Raw genomic sequence first — 27997 nt, forward strand, 5'->3', positions numbered from 1 at the left:
GTTGAATCATTTCCTCACATGTCTATACTGTTTTCCAATCATCTAAGTGTGATAAAGTTTTAACTGGAAATCACAGGTGATGAGACTGACAAAGAAGCTGACTGAAGCAAGCCAGATCTAACACCTGTAAAATTAGAAACAAGATAACTTAGCCAAGTGGCAATTTGTCAGTGGTTACATATGAATGTTATTTTTATGGTGGAATGTTATTTAGGCCTGTTTTGAAAACCTCATACTAACTGGCAATTCAACTGCTCAGGACTGTTAGTAATGAAGACACAATTATAAATGTATATGTTTTTATGAACTTTATTGTTTGTCTTGCATTTTTCTTGCAACAAAGAACTTTTTAATGCATTGTTTGTTCCCTGTGTTCAGCTCTCTACAGCAATCTTTTGCTTCATTTGATGTGAAGAGTCGTAGCAAATCTGGCTGAGGAAGGAAACCTAAAGAATGTTAGAAAAACAGCAAAAAATTGTAATGCCATACATGCCAGGCCAGAATGCAGAGCTTATAAATGAATACCAGTATGCAGATAATATAGCCATCTATTTTATAGAGAAGGAAAATCAGCTTATTAAGATTTTTTTAAGATTCTATTTATTTATTCATGACAGAGAGAGAGAGGCAGAGACACAGGCAGAGGGAGAAGCAGGCTCCACACAGGGACCCTGACTTGGGACTCAATCTCGGGTCTCCAGGATCACACCCCATACTGAAGGCGATGCTAAACCGCTGAGCCACTGGGGCTGCCCAGCTTATTAAGATTTACTTTTACATAAGTATAGAGATAACAAACTTAAAGGAGGTTAAAAAAACACCTACTTTTTTTGGTGCTTTAGTATGGGTAGCAGTGATTTGGAGAAGGAAAACATGAGACATCAGAGAAAAGGATAAAGAAGGTAAGCTTAATGTGAGGCTCTGAAGTGAGAGATTACAGAATATTATATATGAGGTATCAGCATTTCTCACCAATTTTGATGTGATTGAGGGGTCCCATGGTACCCAGAACAATTATGAGAGGGTAAATTTAGTGGGATTAACTCCAAGTAAGTTGAACAAAACTCATGAGGAATAACCATAAAATGAGATGAAAGGATAACTAACATTACTGCATCTTCCCTCCTGGTCTGTGGGAACCAGGTTTGAGTTGAATCCATTTTTAGCAAAGAAGTATACATCCAGCTTTTGCAAACAATATTAGGTTGCATAACAGAAACTAAAACTAAATATCATGGGAGAAAAGCAGAAGTACTATCACATAGTCATTTTTTTCAGCTATATTAGCATTAGAAATAATACACCAAAAGAAAGTAAGAGTTGAACAAAACCTTTGCTTTGGATCATCTCATTATGGATTGCAGCTATGGAAACGGAGATACAGAGTACCTTGGGAACCAAATTTGTGTATGTGTGTGTATTATACACATTTGTGTGTATACACATGCACACACATACACACACACACTGCTCCTAATATGACTTACTCTCTACCAATGTAATTTTCTTCACTTTGGTAATCAAGCCCAGTTCTAAAGCTCTTTTATAAGCAGCACTATTTTCTCATTCAACATTAACAGACAGAGATATCTAGGCTTGCTGACACAAATGTAATACAGCAAAGAATCAAATATCAGTGAGAAAATGCATGGAAAAATTATCTGAAAGAGTATACACAAAACCAACAATAGCACTTACCTCCAAAAAGAGAGTACATGGGAAAAAACTAGGGTGGTGATCAAAGGTAATTTTAGCCTTATCTATAATGTTCTAATTTTGGACAGAGAGAATGGCTTCATATATCCTTTGTGTAAATAAAAAATCAATTTAAAAAATAGTGTTTTAGAAGATACACAAGTTAATCTTAGCATTTTCATACATATTTACATATTTGCTTTTTCATATTTATATTTTTAAAATTGTTTAAAACAGAAAACACATACTATCATCTTCCCAATTCTAGTTGTATTATCGCAACCATTTCTGAATAAGCATATCAAGGGTCAGTTCTTTCTTTTCCAGTTTTTACCATAACCTTGTGTATTTGTTCTAATTGATAAGTCACTCTATCACAAACTCCACAAAAGACAGATTTTCTTTCTATGGCACCTACTACCAAACCTGGTATCGTACAATAGAAGTTACTATCAATTAAAATTTTCTCTTAAAAATTTACAAGATCCCAGGAAACCAAAATATTTATAAAGACTGGAATAGAATTTCAGACATTGAAATATTTCATGAAAATATGTTAGAAATATACATACCTAAGATAGTAACCCAGAACTCCATCTATGTTTACAGGTTGGTTGTACCTTGATGGGAATCAGTCTCATTTATAGAAGCTAACTTCTGAAGCTATAATGTTTACTAAACTTGGGGCCAGTGTTCACATTTACATTTTGATAATTTTGATATTTTGTACATACTATAGATATCACATTCTAATATAATGTGCATAGGCATAAGTAGAAGTAGAGTTTTATATCTGGTAAGAACCTTCAAAATCTTCTAATTCAGTTTCTTCAAACAAGAAATTGAGAACAAAAAGGTAAAATTATTGACTTAAAATCATTCAGCAAGTTAGTAATGACTTAAATTACTAAACAGGTACTGATCAACATATATAAACGTGTTTTCTTACATGCAACCAAGTTAGAAGAGTAAAATGGGTATAAGAAAGAAAGCATCACATGAGTTCATTAAATATTGTAAGGTATACCTAAGCAAAAGCTTGCCTCTAATATGGAATTTTTTAATATACTGTTTTTCTGTTTAACAAACCATGCTTTCTCTCAGTTAATTCCTGCATTGTCCCGTACTTCCCAATTGTAATTAAATTCCTAACACTGTTCCTTTCAGATAGAGCAGTATGAGAACAAATGGAGTCTTGCCAATTTCCTAGTCACTCGTTTTGTAAACTTTCTATTTTTTGCTCTCCTCCTGGGACTAAATCAAACCTATGAAGTCCTATTGCGTAATTCCCCTTCATCTTGTATTGAAAAGTGTTCTTCCTCCTGCAATCTGATGTACAATCGAAAATTTCAAACTGCTAATAAACAGCATGGATTCCTCAGTCAGAAAGCTGACCATCTGTGTGCCAAACACCTGGGTATAAAGAATGAAGCCTCTCATTATTGATTCAGAACATGAATATAAATTGGAGAACTCTGGAACGTTACCAGACAATACATCAGAAGGTGCTAATAAACTCAACTTCACAGTGTCCTGTAGATGTCGCTTCAAATTCTTTTCAGTTTTTCCTTCTTTTCATCCCTCTATATAGAGGCTTGCCAGATTGAGCAAATGAAAGCACAAGATGGCAGTTAAGTTTTAAATTCAGATAAACAGCAAATAAATTTTCTGGTATAAGTATGTTCCATGCAATATTTGGAACACACTCACACCAAAAATTATTTGTAGTTCATCTGAAATTAAGATTTAACTGTGAGTCCTGTATATTTTATCAGACAGTCCTGTTTGTGTGCAAATACCTAAGCTACCTCTGAAGATAATCTGGCTTTTCCTTTGAGTTAATATGTGATATTCACAAATATGGGAGAAAGGGATACTCAACAAGCGAATATTTTATGAACTTTGCTTCTAGACCTACCTAGAGAAATTTGGCAGACTTGGTTTACTGGGTAGCCCATAAATAGGCAGACATTTCCTTAAAGGCTCAGATAGCAAATATTTTAGGCTTTGCAGGTCACACAGTCTCTGTCATAACTCTTCTCTCATAGTACAAAAGCAGCCATAGACAAGTACATAAATAAATGAGTATGGCTGCACTCCAATAAAACTTTATTTAGGAAAACAGGTGTCCAGCAAGATTTGGTCTGCAGGCTGTACTTATCCAATTCATGTCATGTAGCCAGTATTCCAATATTAAATTTAACTTGTTGGAAAACCAGTCCAGTCAATTGGATAAAGCTGGACTTCTAAAAATCATAGAAAATAGCATGATCAGTAAGATGGAAATCAAGCCTTTGCACATATACTGAAATTGTACTATATCCCTCTGCTATTGAAGGGAGAAGAGAATGATCATACAATCAATTAGGTTTGCAGCACTAATTAGAATTAATGAAATTTAGCACATTACACTATTACCTAGTTCATAATTTGAAAAGACACTGTCATTTAGCCAAATTACTACTTTTAAAAAAAGAAATTAATGGATATACTTAAAATTAAAAATGAAGGTGGAGGCTAACATTTCAAAGAACATAGAAATTTTAAACAAGAGAAGTAACACTGCACAAGCAAATGAAAAAGGATCTTTATACACAAGGGCAGCTGAAAGGCAGAAAAATAACAGGATATGGCTGTGAGGATAAATTGAGAGAGACAAGTCTTGAGCAGTTTCCATGACTCATTGCTGAGCCACAGTAACCAGAGAAGTGCAGACTGATTCAAAATGGATAGGGAAAGTGAATATGGCATGCAAGAAGAGGGATGAAAAGAGTCAAGGACCAAGAAAGGATGAAATGGAGTGATATCTTAGAGATATCTTTCCTGGCGAGACATGTGGAAAATAGAGATGCAGAGATTGGTTTTGTTTATGATATCTTGCCAGCAACTACTTGTTTACACTACAAGGGTTAGGTCAAAGATGATGGGTGTACCTGATGATGACAGGAAGGCCTTTTTTTACAGTGTGTTTTTCTGTCCTAAGAGTTTAGTCTGGTAGAAAGGATTCAGGCATACTTTTAAAATCAATCATGCATGTGACAGCCAACAGTGTATTTCAGATAAATCCAATGGAACAAATGTTGCACTTGCTAAATTTGAGGCACAGATAAAGAGATGCAAAAGCAAATTGAGTGGAAAAAGAATCACTTTATTAAATGTTTCTTTTTCCTTTTTCATCAGCATCAAAGCCAGAATCAACCTGACACAACAGTAATTGTATATATGACTGAAATGAAGTAAAGAGGTTATTGTCATTGAATAGCTATCTCCATGGCAATAGGAATAGATTGTGTACAATACAGAGTAAAAAGAAATAAATGAATAAATACAATACATATTCTGAAAGAACTCAAAATCAAGCTGATGGTTGAGAGGGTGCCAGAAAAGTTACCCAGGAGTCATGATACCAGAAATGACCAATGTTCTAACTTTGCTAATTTGTGAGATAAAAGTCTCCAAATTAGAATGTGAATTTATAAGAAATGTCCCAAGATAGTTTAGCCAGGCATAGTTATTATCACAAAGGCAGTAACTGAATTAATCTTAACAGGAGATTTTTATATACTCTGATTAAATTAACTCTTAAAAAAAATCTCCAACTCCTGTATATTTTCCATTTGTTACATTAAAATATATAAGGAAATTTTTGTTTCTGATGATGTCATTAGATATCATCAAAGGCAAAATTTATCTTGCTGGAAGCATAGTGTCTAATCTTTATTGAGTGCTTTTTTAAATGTCAGGCATGCTGGTAAGTGCTTTTGTATGTTCCACAACAACCCTAGAAAGGTGATATTCTTAATATTCCTATTTATATATGAAAAAATGAGGCCCAGAAAGGTTAACTAACTGTCTAAGGGACACAGCTGAGAAGTGACAGTGCAGGTCCTCTATTGCAGCTGCCCCCCCTTGAGAGCCTGGGTCTTGATCACTACTATATATTAAAGGGTTTTATGTATGCCCAGCCAGCTGGTCACTCACTATCTCAGTCAAGAGCTAATGTAGCCTTCATTAATGGATGTTGTTTGCATTTGGCTTCTGTAGACAAGCCTTCCTGTCCCGGGTCACAACAACCATGGCTCATCTCATCATTCATGATACTGGTCCCTAAGTGGGAAGGTGGTGTCATCTACTGCCACTAGTTGATTCTGTGATCTTATTGACTAGAAAGGTGTGCTCTTCCTCTCCCTTCAGTCTGTGGGCAGCCCTCCAAAGGCCCACTCTTTGGTTGTGGATATTTAAAGAAGCCATTCTCTTTTCTAATGGAATTAGTGAAGCAAATGCTGAGGGCAGCTCAATTCAGAGTATGGTCTTCAAAATAGCAGAGCAGCAACACCCGGGAGCTTGCTCAGAAGGCAGCTTCTTGGGTCCTACCACCCAGATTTACCATATCAGTACCTTTGGGATTTGTATTTTACCAAAATGTCCAGGTGATTTGCATGTACATTAAAGTTGGAGAAATATCAACTTAGGGGACTTCCTGAAGCCATCACTTTTCCTCACATTTAGAAGATCCATTATTATATATCAGGGAAGTCTTCCAGGACCCCAGGACCTAGAGCAGCCACTCTCAGTCTCAGCTGACCAGAGATTTCCCTAGCTGGAGATAGTAGGTGATAGTTGTAGCCACACTTGAAAATGGCTCTTCTTCATAGAATTATAAATTGTAAAATGTTTTCCTCGGAGCCTTAGTTCTTCTCAGATGCCCAATGAGATTAGTGACACAAAAGCTTCCCCTTTAGATCAGACCCATCATAGCTTTCCTTATCTCTGTGATGTGCTTCACTGCGTAAAAGAAATCCAAGCTGAAACTGGAAAACTACATAGAATTCAGATCAATGTAAGATGGTGGAAATAATGGCAGCTGACAGTGAAAGCTTAGTGACAGACTTGTGATACAGAAACATCACTCCTGCCTCCCATTCCTTCCCTTTATTCCTGGCTGCTCAGCAATCACCTTTCCCTAAATGTTAATTTAATATTTAAGAAATTAATTTTGATTAAGTGCCTAGTGCCAGAGTCTTATCCTGCCAAACAAAGGTATATAGTCTACTTGAAGGGATGCCATGGGTGCATAAATTTTAGAAAGATAACATAGACAAAACAAGAAGTTGAAAACAAAATCACCAATTATATTACAAGCTGGGTGGAAGCTCTGTTGAAACAGAATGTGGTCTCTCTATTTATGATCAAGCCCCAGCAAACAATCCATGATGAAATAAGAAAACTAAACTTGAGTTTCAATTGTCTTATTGAACCATGGATCTTCAGTACAGATTGCAGACAAATCAAGCAGTTAAACATCTCAGTTTTCCACAAATGGTTAATATAGATTCCCTTCAACTTTAAAATTAATTTCCTTCCTATATTTCATCTTGTACTAAAAATTTACCCCCACCTGTCTCCACATCTCACTTCCCCCTTGTCTATCTCTGTATCTGCCACCCTATCTTTGAAGTTTTTGCATCTCTCTCCTTGTGATCACACAACTTATTTTAGAACTGGCCAGGGTTTCTTTAGAAGGTTTCAATCTGGACTCCTAACAGCAGAATTTAAATTCATTCTGCAACCCGGACAAAGCAGGAATAAAAGACTTGTAGAGATAGACATAACATGAAGACAGATGCCAAACACAATAGAGGATTAAGGAAAAACAGAGGTCGGGGGGGGGGGGGCAAAATTCAAATAGAAGAGAAATGAGTCGATAAATGCATAAGCACCTAGATAGCCAATAAAGGAGAATAAAGACCCTTTAAAAAGGACCACAGGATTTTACAAGATCCAGACAAAAGACTCTCAACTAATCATGGTCGAGGTATGTGAAATTTAGCATGTATACTTATAGCCAACTTAACCATTTTATACATTAAATAGCAAAATTACTCTTAGTTGTGAATGTAGTTGACTATACCTGCAGGTAGAATGGCCAAAATCATTGTTATATCAAAATTTTAATTTGGTATGAGTTCATTTTCTAATCTATTAACATCAGCAAAATTAGTACTAAATTGGGAAATGAATGTTAATGTTATTATTAACCATCATGTCTTATATATTACATGTCTTTAAATCCATAAAATATTATATAATAATCATTTTTAAAAATCTTCCATTTTATTATTCTACCAATCCATAAATGCTAATTCAGAAAAAAATGGAGTTATGAAAATTCACAAGTTTGAACACCAGTTATGTGTGAGGATTAAAGAAGGTTTATGCCTTGAAATATTTTTCTCATTTGAGTTTAAAACAGAGAACACATCACCATCACTCTGCCAGAGAAGTCAAGGGAAGGACACCTGGCCCTTCTGTTTCTTGGTTGTTCTTGAATGTAAGAATGACAATTTTACTTTTTTTCCAAGAATAACTCCAACCAATTTTTCTCAGAACAACTAGCTACAAGTTTTACTGATAAGCTGTGATGATTTTTAAGATGCAATGTTTTCCTTAAATACTAGAGTACTATGTATTTTAGTTTGGATAAATGTCACAAGAGTGTTGAAGGATCTACTATACTCCTTTAAAAAAAATCTTTTGATTTTTAAAAGCTAGGTACATGAAAAAAAGTAGAAAATTATAAAGACTTGTTGAAGATGTGCTTTACCAACATATGTAAGTATCTGAGGATATGGAGATAAATGAGATAAATAAATGGAGATTGGGCAACAGTGAGGTAAATTTAGAACTTGTTAAATGACCATGCACTAAGAGTACTGACTCATTGGTAAGTGGTGGACAACAGGGCTTTTAACCTCAGTGATGAAGTAGAAGTAATCTTTATCAGGTGTAGCAGAATGCACAAAAGTGGGAAAATAAGCTAACAAAATGTAAGCAATAAGCAATATCCCAGTGTTTTTCACAAGCTACAATGATTAACCAAATCCAACAAAATACATTTAATCTGAGTATATGTAAAGTGCAATACTTAGTTTTAAATATATATAGTAAGACAATTTTTGTGGGAAAAAAAAAAGCTACTAAAAGTGAATTTGATTTCTGTCTGCATAAATAGAAGTAGAGTGCCCAGAAAACTGAGGCAATCATTCTCTACTCTGAACTGTTCAATCTCCACTCAGGAAAATTTCCATTCATTTTTAAGTGCTACATCTTAAAGGAGATGTTGAAGAAAACGACCATGATAATAAGCTTCCTTGAATCAACATCACATATGGAATAGTGGACATCTAAACTAAAGAAGGGAAGACATGGCTAAAGAAAGGAAAAATTATCTAAATTATCCTGGAGATAATTTTAATTATTAGAATGTCAAAAAGGAGACTCAAATATTTGACTCAGGATTATATTAGATTAATTTTAAGACTACTTCCAAATGTAAAGTGTGTGTATGTGTGTGAAATTTCAAATTTATGTACTTTTTCCCAATGACAATTTTTTAAGATTTTATTTATTTTTTAAATATTTTATTTATTTATTCATGAAAGAGAGAGAGAGAAAGGCAGAGACATGGGCAGAAGGAGAAGCAGGCTCCATGCAGGGAGCCCAAAATGGGACTCCATCCCGGGTCCCCAGAATCAGCCCCTGGGTTGAAGGCGGCACTAAACCGCTGAGCCACCCGGGCTGCCCATTTTTTAAGATTTTTAAAAACGTATTAGCTCAATAAAATTTTGATTTCAACAAAAGTGTAAAGGCAGAGCAAAAACCAGAATCAATAGCATCTAGAAGTGCTAATATTAAGATTGAAACAAAGAAATTCAAATATGGTGACTAAGACAGCTTTAACTTTCCCCTCAGTTTGACTAAATTTTAGACAGTATTTCCTTTATGTCCTGAATTCCCTTTTCTTAGAGCATTTACTTTATAAAACATAATTGTTTCCTGAAATGATTTCTTTGCCCCTTTGAGATGTGAATCTTCTCCTATCCTCTTGTCTGATCTTGCCTGAGTAAAGGATGTCTTTCTCAAGTACCTAGGAATCATTCCTTTAAAGTGAAATCATCAAAGAAGATAGCGTCCCCCATTTCTCAGTCTCCGTGGAAAGGTAGGAGCCTACCTTGATGGGTACCAATTAGCAAACACAGATAGTCTAATACAGACAAAAACATTTGCTAACTCAAGAATAACACCATGTTACAACACACCTCACTGTTCAACCTCTCCCCTCAAGTGCTTCAGTACCTTCTACTAGCTCACCCCAGCACTTTTAAAAGCCCTCCCTCTTTTGTGTCAGGAGAATTTAGTTCAGACTGAGGTCTCTCATATTTTAATAGCCTTGAATAAAATTTGTTTATTTCCTTACTTGTTTAAATTTCCCCAGTGCAGTTTTAGTTTTGACAATGGCAGCCAAGGTAAGACCCCAGGGTAGAAAGCCATGCAAGAAACCAGAGGCTATGCAAGTGCTGCCATCCAATGAACATTTTCAAATGCCTATCAGCTCTATATAATAGCAAGAAATATAGTATTTATAGATACTGGCATAATAAGACAAGGCCACAAATGACTTTAATGCAGAATAGAAAATGATCCAAGTGACTTGAGATATCCTATAAAGTTCATTGAGAGAATCATAAATTTCTGTGGTTGTGTTAGAGATGAAAGGCACAAGATTCATGTGTAAAACTCCAGAAACAACAAAAATAAAGCAAGAAATTTTTGACACAGCTAATACTAAGGTCAGGAGCAGGTACCAGGCAAAGGTAAGAGCAGAGTTGTTGAATAGGTGATATGAAGTATAAGTTGGTGGAAAGGATAGCAGAGTCCACCTCCTCTCATCTCTTGATTAGTATATGGTCACCAAGTGAGGACTTGTATTCTTTCTCTCTTTCCCTCTCACCTTCCCTCCTTCCATTTCTCTCTCTCTTTCTCTCTGTCTCTCTCTCTCTCTCTATATATATATATACACCTCCACACACACACATACACCCACACATATGTATCACATAAGGTATGTAAAACATCGGTTGTTTTTGTTACTGTTTATATCATTAAATTTATATCGTATGTTTTAATGATATAAACAGTAATGACAGCCAATAATACATAGTACTATGCCAAGTATTTTACATACCTTATGTCATTTAATTCTTCTTCAATCCAATGAGGAAGATACTAGTATTTATTATTCCTACATCTTTGAAAAAGAAGCTGAGAGAGAAGTCATGCAGCCAGCAAAGGATGAGGTTGACACTTAAACTAAAGCTGATTCTAGAACCCGTATTCTTAGCTCATCAACCCAGTGATCTTTAATTCCAGCCAAACATTACAATCACCTAGAGTGCTATTTAAAAATATCTGTATCTGGGCCCCATAATCAAAGATTTAGGTTTAATTGGTTTGGGGTGAGGCCCTGACATTAATATTTTTAAAAACTAAAATTAAGTAAACCCTTCTCAAGGTGACTGTAATGTTGTGTACTATGGCACTAAGCTATTCTGTTTCTCTTCTTATCCCTTCTGTGGTAGAAATAATAGCATAAATCAATACCAGCAGAGACAAAGCTGGTTTTTCATCATGTCCTCACCTCTAATTCACCTAAGAATGTAGCAACTGGCCTCCACCTTCACCATACTCTTAGACTGCATGTGGTAAAGCTACCAACTAACTTCTATCTGACAAATCCACAGTCCTTATTATACTTGATCTTTCTGCATCATTTGACACAATGACTAAAACACCATTCTTGAAACTATACTTCTTCCCCATTTTGTAAAATACGCTATCTAACTGTCCTGCTATTCCAAACGAATTTTCTTTCATGTCTCATCTTTATAATTTTTTGGGATTCCAGTTTCACTCTCCACCTTTCTCACTCAACACATTTGCATTTCCTGCAGAGTATCTCACCAACTCCCACATTATCAAGTACCCTCTAAGAAAAACAAATTCTCCTTTACTATCTCCAACCCAGTCTCCCTCCTGGGCCTCAGTTCCACACATCTAGCTGCATATTCCAAATGTATGTACCTACTTCTTTGCAAACCAAGGGTGCTGAACCTGGGGGGAGTTACAGCCAGAGCCCAGAATCTCTCATTTTATGCAATATTTATTGTTTTATGCATTGTGTGTGGCAGGGTGGCCACTTACTCCTCTGCTTCTAAGGGAAAAGTAAACCCACCAATGCCTTCCACACCCACCTGTTTAGCCTTAGTGAACTTTTGTACTGCTGATGGCAATAAAAAGATTATCAAGGATATTGTTTTAATAGAATTTTAAGGAAACAGAAATAAGGATAAATATAGTCTGTTATGTCTTTACATATTTCCAGTTTCTATACAGATTTTCTATCAGAACACAAACCAAAGGAGAAATTAATTGCTCATTATCATGGCTGATTTGCTATTTCTCAAATTTCTTTATTCTAACTCTTTATGCTGCTAACTAGAACTAGTTTATTTGTATTTTTATCTTTTATTTCCACTTCAAATATATAGGTAAAGAAATATAATTTATTTCCCAATCACTTTTATACAGTTGATATATTTTTCTGCTTTTTTCTCATTTTTGAAATCACATTTGTTAAAACATGTTACCTTCAAAAAAGACAAATTATTATTTATATGCCTATTTTTGATAAATTAATGTTCATTAAGTTTACTCTGTAAGGTAATGAAAGAAATAACTTTATTACTGCTTTCAAATTGTATAGTATTATTCTTAATGGTCACGGTTCTGGTGACATAGTGATAATAACAAGTAAGCTGTTTTATGTGGTGAAACTTGTTTATAGTTTATAATGCCTATTACTAGAGTGTTCATCTTAAATTTTTATTTCTAATGTATCAGAAGAATATTGTAATATCCTTTTGTTTGTTTTACTAGAGTTATGAATGAGTAATAGTTTAAAGATATATAAATTAAGCACCTGGCTCAGTAATTGAAGTACAGATCCATATGAGTTATAAGCCCAGAGGTGTTTGCTCATTATCAAGTGATAATTATCTGGGTGGATGCGCCATTTCATTTATCAAAAGCACCTTTGCTTTGCAATTTATATAAAGACAAAAATCCAATTAGAAGATTTGCAAATGTAATCATTCTATGACTGAATATATTAACTTTGTCATATTAAAATAATCTTTCCAGTGTTATATATTTAAAGTATCTGTCATAATTTCCTTTTGCTTATAAGTTAATATACATACAGTGCATACAGGATACAAAACCTTCAGTGGGTTCTCCTTTTAGCTTCATGAGTTATAATATAAAAATAAATCATTTTCACTGTACTCCACATAGGACTTGCTGAAACTTGCCTATGAATAGAGATTCTCCAATCTATTTTAAATTTTTATTTACTACTTCAAGCATGTTTCTAAACTGAAAAATTGAGATAAGATGGTTTATAGTCTAATTTATAATAGAAAATTTTGAATTGAGTTGGAATCTACTATGCAAAAGCAATACAGATCTTTTTATAGATAATTAATAGGGAGAAAAACTCAGTTTTCATAAATAATTCATCATTAAGAATTATGATATCTTTATGATATTCAGTTAAGTATGAAATAGGTGAATTAATGATGGATTTCACTTGTTCTTCCAACATGGAAGCACTGTCTACTCTATAAAATAAAAAGCTTCATGAGAAATGTGACTGACATGTATTTCTGAGTAATAGTTTTAGGAAGGAATAAGAATTGCCTCTTATAGACTAATTTTGGCCAGTACGAAAAAGTCAGGCATTTGGCCACTGCCCACCTGGCCCTGTATGACCCACAGACATCTGCATTGACTATCAGGGAGTCTGACAGACATCTTTTCCTGCAGCCTGTGGGCCACAGAAATGCAAATTGAGACAGAAATGCCCTTCACTGCCAGCACAACTTCTCTTTTTGGTTATCTGGCAGGAATACTTAGCCAAAATTAACAATCTCCCATCTTCAACCTCCTTCTTACATTCTCCCAACAGTGCAATCCAGAGTTATTAACAGTAGAGAATTCTTAGTTTGAAATAGAGCCCACACATTAAAAAGAGAAGAAAATAACAAATCAATGGGATCATAAAGATAGAGACAAGGAATATTGGTTTCGGTGTGTGTAGAATAGGATTTTGTAGTCATGTGCCAAGGAATTGAAATGTCAGAAGACTATCCTATAGCTCTAAGAAAAGATGTGAGGAGTAACATACTACTGCATTATGAAACCGAATACTGTGATTGCAAAAGTGGTAGTTTTCTCTGACAGAAAAGAGGTATTTGGTGGTCTCTGTGAATTTAAAAATACTGACAGAGTGAGCACTCTGAACTCAGTCTCTGCAGATTCTGTCCAGGCCTTGCATCCTCTGGAAGTTAGGGATCAGGTATGTCTAGGTTTCTTGATGTTCTTTTCAGCACGTCTCTTGTACAGTGGAGATAGTGTGATGTAGTGGCTAACAGTATGAATGAACTTTGAAATCAGAAAGCATGGATTTGAATCCCTCTTATACTACTACTAGCCAAGTGACCTTAGGAAGTTTATTTAACCTTTCCTAATCTTATGGGTTTTTTTCAAGCTTGAAGATGGAAATAATAACACCTAACTGTAAGAGTTGTTGACAGAATCAACTGAAGTATCATGTACAAAGACATTAGCACTATGCCTTCCATGTAATAAATACACAGATAATACCTAGAGTCCAAGCATTTTAATACTCTTTCATGATTTTCTTACACATCAGAAAGTAATAGAGTTAGGAGAGAAGAAATGAGTGTTTCTACCTTAATGTCCTAAGTTGTAGCTTCTTTTCTTCTAGTGCTAAGCATCTTTCTTCATTTTCTGATAACTAAATATATGATCTTGTAAATTCAAAGATTTATGTGAGTTACTTCTTTAACTTCTCCCCATTTCCCTCTGATATATTTTCTGTGGAATAAATTCAACAGTCAAGGAAAAACTCTAATCTCACTTCATCTATAAAAATTTTTCATCCTTTCAGCATTACTAGCTTTCTCCCTAGTGTTCCACCAAAAAGCATAATATTTACTTGACTATCTTTGGTTAGTTGTCTGCTGATCTCTGTCGCTTGATAACATGTAAGCTCCTTGAGGGCAGAGATCATGGCTTACTTGTCTGTATTGGACTTAATAGTGTGAAAAACCGCTTCAAAATACATGCTTTGGGAAAACAAATACTGAGAATCGTTCTGGCCAGCAATGTCATTTGGCCTTTGGAAAGCCACCAGGGATGGAAAAGTACAATCAGACATTCTGTTTGATTTTCTATGGCAAATGCCACAGTGAAAAGTAACTGAGCATTTAAGAAGCCCCCTGGAGTGTCACATTTTGAAGCAGCAGGTTTTGAATGTTGTTTTAGGACACATATCTGCCCTTGATATTTTGTTGTTCAAAGACTGAACAGCAGAATATAAAATATCAGTAAATGGTCTTTTAGTCCTTCATATTGTCCCTTTTTTTCTCCTAAAAAATAAGAGAAAGATTGCCTTCAGTCTTTAAAGATCATTAAATATTCAAGACTTCAACAATAATGATAATGTGGTTTTGTTTCACTTTTTAAATTCTTAAGATACAGATATAAGTTAAATCAAAATTCAGCTTATATATCTAAAATGTAAGAAAGATGAAAACTGAATAATTCATGATAATTATAGTCATATGAAGTCAATGCCATTAGTGATAGCAATTTGAGTATTAATTCACACTTGCTGGGCATGAGAAATATAACAAACTTTAATTATCTTTTCTTGTTTTTTTTTAAACTGTTGGTGATCTTGCCATTTAATCTAATAAGTACTTTGTTCAAAAAAATGAGATTTTTTAGAAAAAATGTTGAGAAAATAAAACCCAATGAAGCAAATCAAATATCACAAGAAAGGCATATCTCATCTGTTCAGATTTAAAAAGAAAAGTTAACTCTATTCTAAAATTCAGATTCTTATCAATACAAAACAATACAGACTAATAAAACAAGTAAATGGTTGAAAAAATAGAAAAAGTTAGGAGAGCCACTAATTCCTCCATCTTCTCCAATTACAACCTTTATACTAAAATTTAAATGGACCTACAAAGCACATTCCAAATTAAAATAAAAGCTAGTTTTGAATTTTAACCAAAATATACATGACAGAGGTAGAGCAAAATGTATTATCCATCATTCTGAAGACTAATGACCTCCAAGTAGATAATGATTTTTGGTGAATTTTAGTGGAAATAAAATTTCTAAAGTTTAATTATCATGCATTTTATTGTATTTAGAAAGACCTAACCAAGCCTCATGGTAAAAAGAGATGGAGCTGCTAAAAGATGGAGCCTTTAAAAGGTAACTTCATTTTGCTGTGTAAAATATTTTATCTGTTGGAATATCTAGAGAGGAAATTGATACCCATTTCAGAGAAAATATTCTTACCTGCAATTCTTGGACCTGTGATATTTTTCAAACTTATTATGGTAAACTACATATTTATCAGTCTGCTTTTTCTTCTTGAAAACAAAAACTGACTTTGGAAAAATAAAATAGCACAATTAAGTATTGCCATGGCATTTAAAATTTAACCATGAAGAAATATTCCAAAAAAGTTTATATCATAATGCTTTCAACAACATTTCAGAAGCATACCATTATAGAAAAAGTGCTTTGGTGGGATGCTTGGGTGGCTCAGTGGTTGAATGTCTGCCTTTGGCTCAGGGCGTGATCCCAGAGTTCCGGAATCAAGTTCCACATCGGGCTTCCTACATGGAGCCTGCTTCTCCCTCTGCCTGGGTCTCTGCCTCTCTCTCTCTCTGTGCTTTCATGAATAAACAAATAAAATCTAAAAAAAAAAAAAAAAGAAGAAGAAGATAGAAGAAAGAAGAAAGAAAGAAAAGAAAGAGAGAAAGAAAAGAAAAAGAAAGAAAGAAAGAAAGAAAGAAAGAAAGGGAAAGAAGAAAGAAAAAAAGAAAAAGTGCCTTGGTAATTGAAAAAGTCTTTAAGAGAAGCAAAGACCAAGGGCAATGAATAGATAGTGGCAAATATGGGAGACATTAAACCAACTTTATCAATAATCACTTTAAAGTCAGTGATTTAAATATACTAATTAAAAGGCAGAAATTCTCAGAGTAAATCAAAAAATAAGACTCAGCTAGGGACTCCTGGGTGGCTCAGTTGGTTGAGCATCTGATCTCGGTTTCAGCTCAGGTCATGATCTCATGATCATGGGATCAGGCCCTATATCAGGCTCTTTGCTTGATGCAGTCTGTTTGTCCCTCTCCCTCTGTTCCTCACCCTACTTGTGCTCTCTCTTTCTCAAAAGAAATAAATTAATAAAAAAAGACCCAATTAACAATGTCTAAAAGAAATTCACTTTAAGTACAATGATACATATAAGATTAAAAGGAAAGAGATGGAGAAAGATATACCATGCTAATATTCATCAAAAGAAAGCAAAAGTAAACTATATTAATTTCAGACAAAGCAGACTTCAGAGCAAGGAATGTTATTAGAAATAAAAAGGACATTGTATAATGATAAGTGTTATTGGTTAAAGGAAACATAATAATCCTTAATGTATATGTGCCTAACAACAAAGCATCAAAATACATAAGGCAAAAATTGATAGGAGTGCAAGGAGAAATAGATGAATCCACTATTATAGTTGGAGAATTTTACATCCCTCTCTCAGAAATCAAGAGATTGACCATGGGGCAGCCTGGGTGGCTCAGCGGTTTAGCACCATCTTCAGGTGTGATCCTAGAGACCCGGGATCGAGTTCCACATCGGGTTCCTTGCATGGAGCCTACTTCTCCCTCTGCCTGTGTCTCTGCCTCTCTCTCTCTCTCTTTCTCTCTCTCTCTCTCTCTCTGTCTCTCATGAATAATTTTTTTTTAAAGAAAGAATCATGAGGGTACTCACTGGGTGTGAGAGAAGAATAGAAGACATCAGTGAGACCCTTACCACAGAGATAAAAGGTTAAAAATGAATCAATCACAGATGAGGAATGCAATAAACAAGATTAGAAACAGGCTTGATGCAATGAACAGCATGCTAGAAGAAGCAGAGGAATGAATTAGTGATCTAGAAGACAAAATAATAGAATAATTAAGCTGAACAAAAGAAAGAGAGAAGAATTTTACATCACAAGAATAGAGTTAGGGAATTCAGTGACTCCATCAAACATAATAATACTTGTATTACAGGAGTCCTAGAAGTAGAAGAGAGAAAAAAAGGGGCAGAAAATTTATTTAAAGAAATAATGATAGACTACTTCCCAAATCTGGGAAAGAAAACTAACATGCAGGTCCACAAGTCACAGAGAACTCCCATCAAAATTAACAAAAATAGGCCAACACTGAGACATATTGTAATTAAATCTGCAAAATATAGTGATAAAAAAATCTTAAAAACAGCAGGGAAAAGTAGTCTTTAACTTACAAGGGAAGACCCATAAGGCTGGCTGAAGTTTCCTCAGCAATAACTTGACAAGCAAGAAGGGAATGGCATGATGCATTCAAAATGTTGAATGGGAAAAATATGCAGCCAAGAATACTCTATCCAGCAAAGCTATCATTCAGAATAGAAAGAGAGATAAACCTTTCCCAAACAAACAAACAAACAAACAAACAAACACTAAAGGAATTTGTGACACTAAACCAGATCTGCAAGAAATATTAAAGGGGATTCTTTGAGTGCAAAAGAGAGACCCAAAGTGACAAAGACAAGAGAGGATCAGAGAAAATCTCAAGAAACAATGAAAAAACAAATAATAAAATGACACTAAATGCATATCTATCAATAATTACTTCGGATGTAAATGGACTAAATGCCCCAATCAAAAGACATAGGATGTCAGAATGAATTAAAAAACAAGACCCAACTATATGCTGCCTATAAGAGACTCATTTTAGACTGAAGACACCTGCAGATTGAAAGTAAGGGGATGGATGGAATGCCTGAGTGGCACAGTCAATTAAGCATCTGCCTTCAGCTCAGGTCATGATCCCAGGGTCCTAAATAAGATTGAGCCCCCACTGGACTCCCTGCTCAGCAGGAAGCCTGTTTCTCCCTCGCCTGCTCCCCCTGCTTGTTCTCTCTCTCTCTCTCTCTGTCTCTCTCTATATATTAAATTAAGAAATGCAATAGTAAAGAGAAAAAAAAGAAAGTGAGGAGATGGAGACAAAATTTATTATGCAACTGGATAACAAAAGAAAGTCCAAGTAGCAATATTTATATCAGACAAACTAGACTTTAAAACAAAGACCAGGGGAGTCTGGGTTTAGCAGCAGTTTAGCACCACCTTCGGCCCAGGGCCTGATCCTGGAGACCCAGGATTGAGTCCCACGTCAGGCTCTCTGCATGGAGCCTGCTTCTCCCTCTGCCTGTATCTCTGCCTCTCTCTCTCTCATTCTCTGTCTCTCTTGAATAAATAAATAAAATCTTTTAAAAAATAAATAAAACAAAGACCATAACAAGAGACAAAGAAGTGCACTAAATCATAATAAAGAGGCAATCCAACAAGAAGTATAAAAATTGTAAATACTTATGCCCCCTAAATGGGAGCACCTAAATATATAAAACAATAACAAACATAAATGAACTAATTAATAATAATACAATAATAGTAGGGGACCCTAACACGCCACTTACATGAACAGATCATCCAAACAGAAAACAAACAAGGAAACAATGACTTTGAATGACACACTGAGCCAGATGGACTTAACATATTCAGAACATTCCATCCTAAAACAGCAGAATGCACATTCTTTTCGAGTGCCATTGGGATATTCTCTAGAATAAATCACTTATTAGGTCACAAATCAGGCCTCAATAAATACAAAAAGACTGAAATCTTACCATGCACCCTTTCTGATTTCAACATTATGAAACTAGAAGTCAACCACAAGGAAAAATTTGGAAAGACTACAGGTACATGAAGGTAAAACAACATGCTACTGGACAATAAATAGGTAAACCAGGAAGTCAAAGAAGAAATTTTAAAAATATATGGAAGCAAGTGAAAATGAAAACACAGTGGTCCAAAATCTTTGGGATGCAGCAAACTAGTGCTATGAAAGTAGTATACAGCAATACAGGCTTACATTAAGAAACAAGAAAAATCTCAAACAACCTAACCTGACACCTAAAGGAGCTAGAAAAAGAACAAATAAAGCCTAAAGCCAGAAGGAGGAAGGAAATAATAAAGATTAGAGTGGAAATAAAGGATATAGAAACTAAATAAGTAATAGAACAGATCAATAAAAACCAGGAGCTGGTACTGTGAAAAAATTTATGAAATTGAGAGACTCCTACCCAGACTTTCCAAAAAGCAAAAAGACTCAAATAAATAAAATTAAAAACAAACAAGACAAGAGAAATAACAACTAACACCACAGAATACAATTATAAGATAATATTATGAAAAACTGTATGCCAACAGATTGGACAACCTAGAAGAAATGGATGAATTCCTAGAAAAGTAAAACTGCCAATATTGAAATAGGAAGAAACAGAAGACTTGAACAGACCAATAACCAGCAAAGAAATTGAATCAGTAATCAAAAATTTCCCAAAAAGGGGATCCCTGGGTGGCTCAGCAGTTTAGCGCTTGCCTTTGGCCCAGGGCGTGATCCTGGAGTCCCGGGATCGAGTCCCGCATCGGCCTCCCAGCATGGAGCCTGCTCCTCCCTCCTCCTGTGTCTCTGCCTCTCTCTCTCTCTCTCTCTGTCTATAATAAATAAATAAATAAATAAATAAATAAATAAATAAATAAATAAATAAATCTTAAAAAAAAAATTCCCAAAAAAATGAAAGTCCAAGGCCAGATGGCTTCACAGGTGAATTCTACCAAACATTTAAAGAAGAGTTCATACCTATTCTTCTAAAACTATTCCAGAAAACAGAAAATAAAGGAAAACTTTCAAGTTCATTCTGTGAGGGCACCATTACCCTGATACAAAACCAGATAAAGACTCCCCTTAGGAACTATAGTCCAATATCCCTAATGAACAAGGATGCAAAAACTCTTAATAAAATACTAGCAAACCAAACCCAAAAATACATTAAAAGAATTATTCACCACAACCAAGTGGGATTTATTCCTGGGTTGCAAGGGTGGTTTGATATTTGCAAATCAATCAACATGATACACCTCATTAATAAGAGAAAGGATAAAAATTATATGATCATTTCAACAGATACAGAAAAAACATTTGACAAAGTATAACATCCATTCATGATAAAACCCCTCAACAAAGTAGGGTTAGAAGAAACATACCTCAACACAATAAAGGCCATCTATGAAAAACCCACAGCTAGTATTATCCTCAATGGGGGAAAACTGGGAGGTTTTCCTTTACAGTAGGAACAAGACAGGAATTTCAATTCTCACCACTATTATTTATCATATTCTGAAAGTCTTGGCCACAGCAATCAGACAACAAAAAGAAATAAAAGGCATCTAAATCAGCAAGGAAGAAGTAAAACTCTCACTATTTGCAGATGACATAATATTTTATACAGGAAACCCTAAAGACTCCACCAAAAAAACTTCTAGAACTAATACAAAGTCATAAAATCAAAGTAAAGAAATCTGAAAAAAAAAAAGAAATCTGTTGCATTCTATACACCAATAATGAAGCAGCAGAAAGAGAAATCAAGTAATTAATACCATTTATAATTGCACCAAAACCAGTAAGATACCTAGGAGTAAACTTAACCAAAGAGGTAAAAGACCTGTACTCTGAGGATCATAAAATAGTGATTAAAGAAATTGAAGATGACACAAAGAAATGGAAAGACATTCCATACTTATAGATTGGAAGAAATTGTTAAAATGTCTTTACTACCAAAGTAACCTACACATTTAATGCAATCCCTATCAAAATATCAACAGCATTTTTCAAAGACCCAGAACAAACAATCCTAAAATTTGTATGGAACCACAAAGGATCACACATAGCCCAAGTAATGTTGAAAAAGAAAAGCAAAGTTGGAGGCATCCACTTCTGGACTTCAAGTTATATTACAAAGCTGTAGTGATCAAAATAGTATGATACTGACCCAAAAATAGACACACAGATCAATGGAACAGAATAGGAAATCCAGAAAGGAACCCACAACTATGTGGTCAACTGATCTTCAACAAAGCAGAAAAGAATATCCAATGGGAAGAAGTCTCTTCAACAAATAGTATTAGGAAAACTGGACAGCAACATGCAAAAGAATGAAACTTGACCACTTTCTTACCCCATACAAAAAAATATATTCAAAATGGATTAAAGACCTAAATATGAGACCTGAAACCATAAATATCCTAGAGGAGAACACAGGCAGTAACCTCTTTGACTTCAGCCATAGCAACTTCTTTCTAGATATATCTCTTGAGGCAAGGGAAACAAAAGCAAAAATAAAGTATTGGGACTTGATCAAAATAAAGGCCAAAGAAACAATCAACAGACTAAAAGGCAACCTAGTGAATGGGAGAAGATATTTGCAAATGTCATATCTTATAAAGGGTCTAAAATCTATTTAAAAAAACCTTATAAAACTTAACACCCAAAAAACAAATAATCCAATTTTTAAATGGGCAGAAGTCATGAATAGATATTTTTCCAAAGAGCACATACAGACAGCCAACAGACACATGAAAAGATACTCAACATCACTGATCATCAGGGAAATGCAAATCAAAACTATAATTAGATATTATCTCACACCAGTCAGAATGGCTAAATAAAACAAACAAACAAAAAACAAGTGTTGGTGAGGATGTGGAGGATATGCACTGTTGCTAGGAATGCAAAGTGGTGCAGCCACTCTGGAAAACAGTGTGGAAATTACTCAAAAAAGTTAAAAATAGAACTACCCTATGATCCAGTAATCGCCCTACTATTTACCCCCAAAATACAAAAGCACTAATTCAAAGAGATAAATGCACCCGTATATTTATAAAAGCATTATTTATAATAGCCAGATTATGGAAGCAGTTCAAGTGTCCATGGATAGATGAATGAATAAAGAAGATGTGGTACATACACATGATAGAATATTAGGTAGCCGTAAAAAAAATTGAAATCTTGCCATTTGTAATGTCATGGATGGAGCTAGAGAGTATAATGCTAAGCAAAATAATCCAGTCAGAGAAAGACAAATATCATATTATATCACACATATTTAGAATTTAAGAAACAAATGAACAAAGGAAAAAATAAAAAGAGAGAGAGATGAATCAAGAAGAAGACTCTTAAATATAGAGAACAAACTGATGGTTACCAGAGGATGAGGGGATGTGTAAAATAGGTGATGGGAATTAAGGAGGGCACTTGTGATGAGCACTGAGTGTTCTATGGAAGTGTTGGGTCACTATAGTGTAATGAAACTAACAATACACGTGAAACTAATAATACACTATATGTTAACTAATTGAATTTTTTTTGTTTAAAGATTTTATTTATTTATTCATTCATGTTAAACACAGAGAGAGAGAGAGAGAGAGAAAGGCAGAGACACAGGCAGAGGGAGAAGCAGGCTCCATGCCGGGAGCCGGGTGCGGGACTCCAGGATCGCGCCCTGAGCCAAAGGCAGGCGCCAAACCACTGAGCCACCCAGGGACCCCCACTAATTGGAATTTAAATAAAAAGTTTAAAATTTTTAATTGAAAATAAGAAGAAGAAATGAAATAAGAGAAATTAGAGCAGAAGTCAATAAAATTAGAGCAGAAATCAATAAAATAAGAAATCAGTATTGAAAATCACCAAAACAAAAGTTAGTTCTTCAAAAAGATCAATAAAATTAATATGCCTCTAGCCACACTATCTAAGAAAAGAAGAAAAAAAGCATAAATTACTGATACCACAAGTGAAAGAGGACATCAGTACAGATCCCATGGACTTTAAAAGGATAATAAAGAAACATGTGAACAGCTCTATGCCTACAAATTTGATAGCCTAGGTGAATTGTGTCAGCTCCTTAAATGACATATTCTCTTAAAACATACAAGAAGAAATAGAAAATCTGAATATGCCTATATATATTAAAGAAATAGAATTACTAATTAATAACCTTTCAAAACAGAAAGGAGCAGTCCCAGATGAGCTCATTGGTGAATTCTACCAAACATTTCAGGAAAAAATTGTACCAGTTTTCTACAGTCTCTTCCAGAAGATGGAAACAGAAAGGATACTTCCTAATTCATTCCATAAGGCCTACATAACCCTAATACCAAGACTAAAGACTTTACAAGAAAAGGAAACTAGAGATAAATCTCTTTCATCATCATATATGTAAAAATCTTCAGCAACTATTAGAAAATCCAATTTAAGAATATTTAAAAAGGATTATGCACCATAATCAAGTGGGATTTATATCAGGTATGCAAGGTTAGTTCATTTTTTTAATTTATTTATGATAGTCACACACAGAGAGAGAGAGAGAGAGAGAGGCAGAGACATAGGCAGAGGAAGAAGCAGGCTCCATGCACCGGGAGCCCGACGTGGGATTCGATCCCGTATCTCCAGGATCGCGCCCTGGGCCAAAGGCAGGCGCTAAACCGCTGCGCCACCCAGGGATCCCTGCAAGGTTAGTTCAATCAAAAATCAGTTGATGTAATTCATTACATGAATAGGCTAAATAAGAAAAATTACATGATTATCTTAATGGATGCAGAAAAACATTTAACAAAATTCAACACTGACTCCTGAGAAAAACTCTCAGCAAATTAGGGATTAGAAAAGAACTTCTACAACTTGATAAAGCATACTACAAAAACATAAACAAAAACAAAACAAAACAAAAAAAAACACACAGCTAACATCATACTTTAATGGTGAGAAACTCAAAGCTTTCCCACTAAGATCAGGAATAAGGCAAGGATGTTCCCTCTTATCGTTGCTTTTCAACATTGTACTAGAAATCAAAGTAATGTAGACATACAAGAAAATGAAACAAAAGTAATATAGATAGGGAAGAAGGAAATAAAGCTATTCACAGGTGACAGGATCATCTACATAGAAAATCTGAAAGAATCAACAAGAAAAAAATCCTGGAACTAATGAAATTATGGCAAGGTTGTAGGATATGAAGTTAATATGCAAAAGTCAGTCACTTTCCTGTATACCAGCAATGAACAAGTAGATTTGAAATTAAAAATACATTACCATTTACATTAGCACTAAAAAAACCCCAAGTATATTTCTAACAAAATATATACAAAATATTTATGAGGAAAACTACAAAGCTCAGAAGAAAGCTATTAAGGAAGAACAAAATAAATGGATAATGATGCTCTTGGAAAGAAAGATAATATTGTCAAGATGTCAAGTTCTTCTCAGCTTGATCTGTAGATTCATCATAATTCCAATCAAAATCCCAACAAGTTATTTTGTGGATATTGATAGACTGTTTCTATAGTTCACATGGAGAGAAAAAAGACACACAGTAGCCAACTCAGTATTGAAGTAGAAGAACAAAGTTGAAGGGCTAACACTAATCAATTTGCAGACTTACTATAAAGCTACAATAATGAAGACAATGTGGTATTGGCAAAAGAAGAGACAAATAGATTAATGGAACAGGTTAGAGAGCCCAGAAATACATCCCCATAAATATAGCCAACTGATCCTTGACAAAGGAGCAAAGACAGTTCAATAGAGCAAAGATAGTCTTTTCCTTTTCCACAAATGGTGCTGGAACAGCTAGACATTCACATGCAAAAAAAAAAAAAAAAAGAATCTAGACAGACCTAAAACCTCTCACAAAAATAAACTCAGAATTGGGTTGTAGACTGAAATATAAATGCAAAACAATAAAAATTTCTAGAAAATAACGTAGGAGAAAATGTAGGTGATCTGAGTGTGGTTTTTAGAGCACCAGGGTAGTAATTCATGCAATAAAGAACTGATAAGTTCTACCTCATTAAAATTTAAACCAAATAAAAACCAAGACATCCTTCAATAGGTTACTAAATAAATTGTGGTATATCCAAACAATGCAATATTATTTAGCTCTAAAAAGAAATGAGTTATCAAGTCATGAAAATACACGAAGGAAACTTACTAAGTTAAAGAAGCCAGTCTGAAAAGGTTACTTATGATTCCAGCTATATGACATTCTGGAAAAGGCAAAATTATGGAGATAGCATCATTTTCAGAGGTTATGTCAGAGTAATTCTCAGGGGTTATGAGGGAGAGAGAAATGGATAGGTATAGCACAGAGGGTTTTCAGGGCAGTTAAACAACTCTGTATGATACTACAGTGTTGATACATGTCATTATACATTTGTCAAAACCCATGGAATGCACAACACCAAGAGTGAACCTAATATATACTATGGACTTTAGGTGATAATAAGGTGTCAGTGTATTCATCAGTTGTAACAAGTGTACCACTGTGGTTGAGGGTGTCAGTTGTGGAGGAGCTTCTGCATGTATGGGGGCAGAGGGCTCAAGGGAGCTCTCTGTACTTCCTCTGTATTTTTTTAGGACTCTAAAACTTATCTAAAAATAATGTCTGTTATTTAAAAAAAGGTTTAAGTAACAATGACATTTATTCTCTATAGACCAGTACTTAAGAATTGGAGATGGTATCAAATCAACTGCAGCAGAATTGAAAATAATGAATTTAGTACATGTATACACAACTACTACTTGTATAAGATGTGAAAAAAATTATTAATCTTCTTATTCTAATTAATTTAAAGACTTTGTTATTCATGGGCCATTGCCAACTTTAAAATTGCTCTCTGGAGGTGCATTGTCTTAAACTTATTTGATCCCAAAAGTTTTTAAATTATGATATTGGCAGAACTCAAACAGGAACTCATTAATCTACAAGTGTTTTTTACACCTTAAACATTGAAAATATCACTATTGTGTGCTAAAAGATGGTGCAAATGGGCAGATGGGCAACTTCAGTCTTCCAGCACCAGGTATTGGCAAATGCTGCTGCAGCTGCTTTAGCATACTGATCAAATGACATATATCATATGCTCCTTTTTTTCACTTCCTAATATTCTTGGAAATTTTTCTTAGATCCTAACATAATAATAAAAACATATGCATATCTTAAACTTTTTCTTACATTAAAAAGGTACATCTAGAAGGAAAGGAATTGTTAGTATTTTTTTAACAGAACACTTACTGACATCTTGAGAAATACATTCTGGAACAGGATTTGGAAAATTCTGCACTAGGAGATGAAATCCCTTCAGAATAAAAGAGGAATGTTCTGTTAGAGGACCCCAGATAAACAAACAGTATTTTCTTTCATCATGTCAAACACTGACAAGAATCTTAACAGCGAATTTGCTGAGCTATAGTGTCATTTTTTTCTCTTAAGAGACACTTTATTCCTTCAAAAGCTTGTAGTCTCTTGATATACATATGTATGCTGAGTATGTTAGGTCTGGCAGAAATGATTAAAAACCTTGAAAACCAGATAAACTCTTCAAGAAATGATAAATATGAAATTCACAAGAAGTATTCCATTTGTGGTTTAGTTTGATATATGGAGTTCTCAGGATCTCTAACGTGATCTATCAGTGATTTCCTTTCTCCCTCTATTCAACCATCCTGGAGAGAATATTTTCCACATAAAGAAATGAGATAAGACCTACTTCATACGTCTACTTTCAGCAGGTATCATATGTATTGTATGTAGGATTAATTTGATTAAATTTTTCAATTAATAACAGCAAAAAGCACAAAACATTCTTGTAATTGTAGTGTTAGATAACAGAGTCCAAGTGGAACAAAAAGAGTATTGTGACCACAGATCATTCATGGAGACAGAATGTCATTGAGTGATGCACATTCACCACAATCTAGACTTTGTATATCCATGTCTTCTAGTGCATTGATTTTCTTTTAGTGGATGTTCAGTTACTGAGAGAAGGACTAAAAAGCAGTTTTTCCATTGTGTATTTCAACGTTCATTACACCTTATGGTTTTGCTATATAAACATGGTGCTAATGATACAATAAAAAATTTATGTAAAAATTACCTGTGTACAGGGGTGCCTGGGTAGCTCAGTTGGTTAAGCACTCTGACTTCAGCTCAGGTCATGATTTCAGGGTCCTGGTATCAAACCCCATGTCTTCCATGTCCAGCTCCGCCAGGAGCCTGCTTTTCCCTCTCCCTTGCCCCTCTCCCACTTGTGCACTCTTTCTCTCTCTCAAATGAGTAAATAAAATCTTTTTAAAAAATTACCTGTGGGGGAAAAAAAAATTACCTGTGGACAAAGAAAAAAAGGTTGTAAATTTGCATACAAAAGAAAATAATCTAATAGAGGTTATTTTTTAAAGTAGAACACTAACTGAAATTTCCTTGATTTTTACTTTCCATTGCAGACATTAGTTTAGTTCAGTTTCTTCCTGTGGTTTAATCATATATTATTGGATATCTAAAAATATCATAACTTTACAATCCTGCAACAAATACC

At 34.6% G+C, this 27997-nt stretch overlaps 1 long non-coding RNA gene across 2 annotated transcripts; it reads right to left on the reverse strand.

The window, feature by feature from the left end:
- Positions 1–293: 293 nt before the first annotated feature.
- On the reverse strand, positions 294–27788 carry LOC102156954. 2 transcript variants are annotated; one of them, XR_005367911.1, is made up of 4 exons: positions 27560–27788; positions 26698–26761; positions 25615–25669; positions 294–446 (listed from the first exon to the last, which is right to left on the reverse strand). It is a non-coding gene; the product is annotated as an uncharacterized LOC102156954 (long non-coding RNA). The 2 variants fall into 2 exon arrangements; XR_005367912.1 differs by lacking the exon at positions 25615–25669.
- Between the last annotated feature and the right edge of the window lie 209 nt (positions 27789–27997).

This window comes from Canis lupus, chromosome 12 (assembly GCF_011100685.1).
Source record: "Canis lupus familiaris isolate Mischka breed German Shepherd chromosome 12, alternate assembly UU_Cfam_GSD_1.0, whole genome shotgun sequence".
Taxonomy (NCBI): Eukaryota; Metazoa; Chordata; class Mammalia; order Carnivora; family Canidae; genus Canis; species Canis lupus.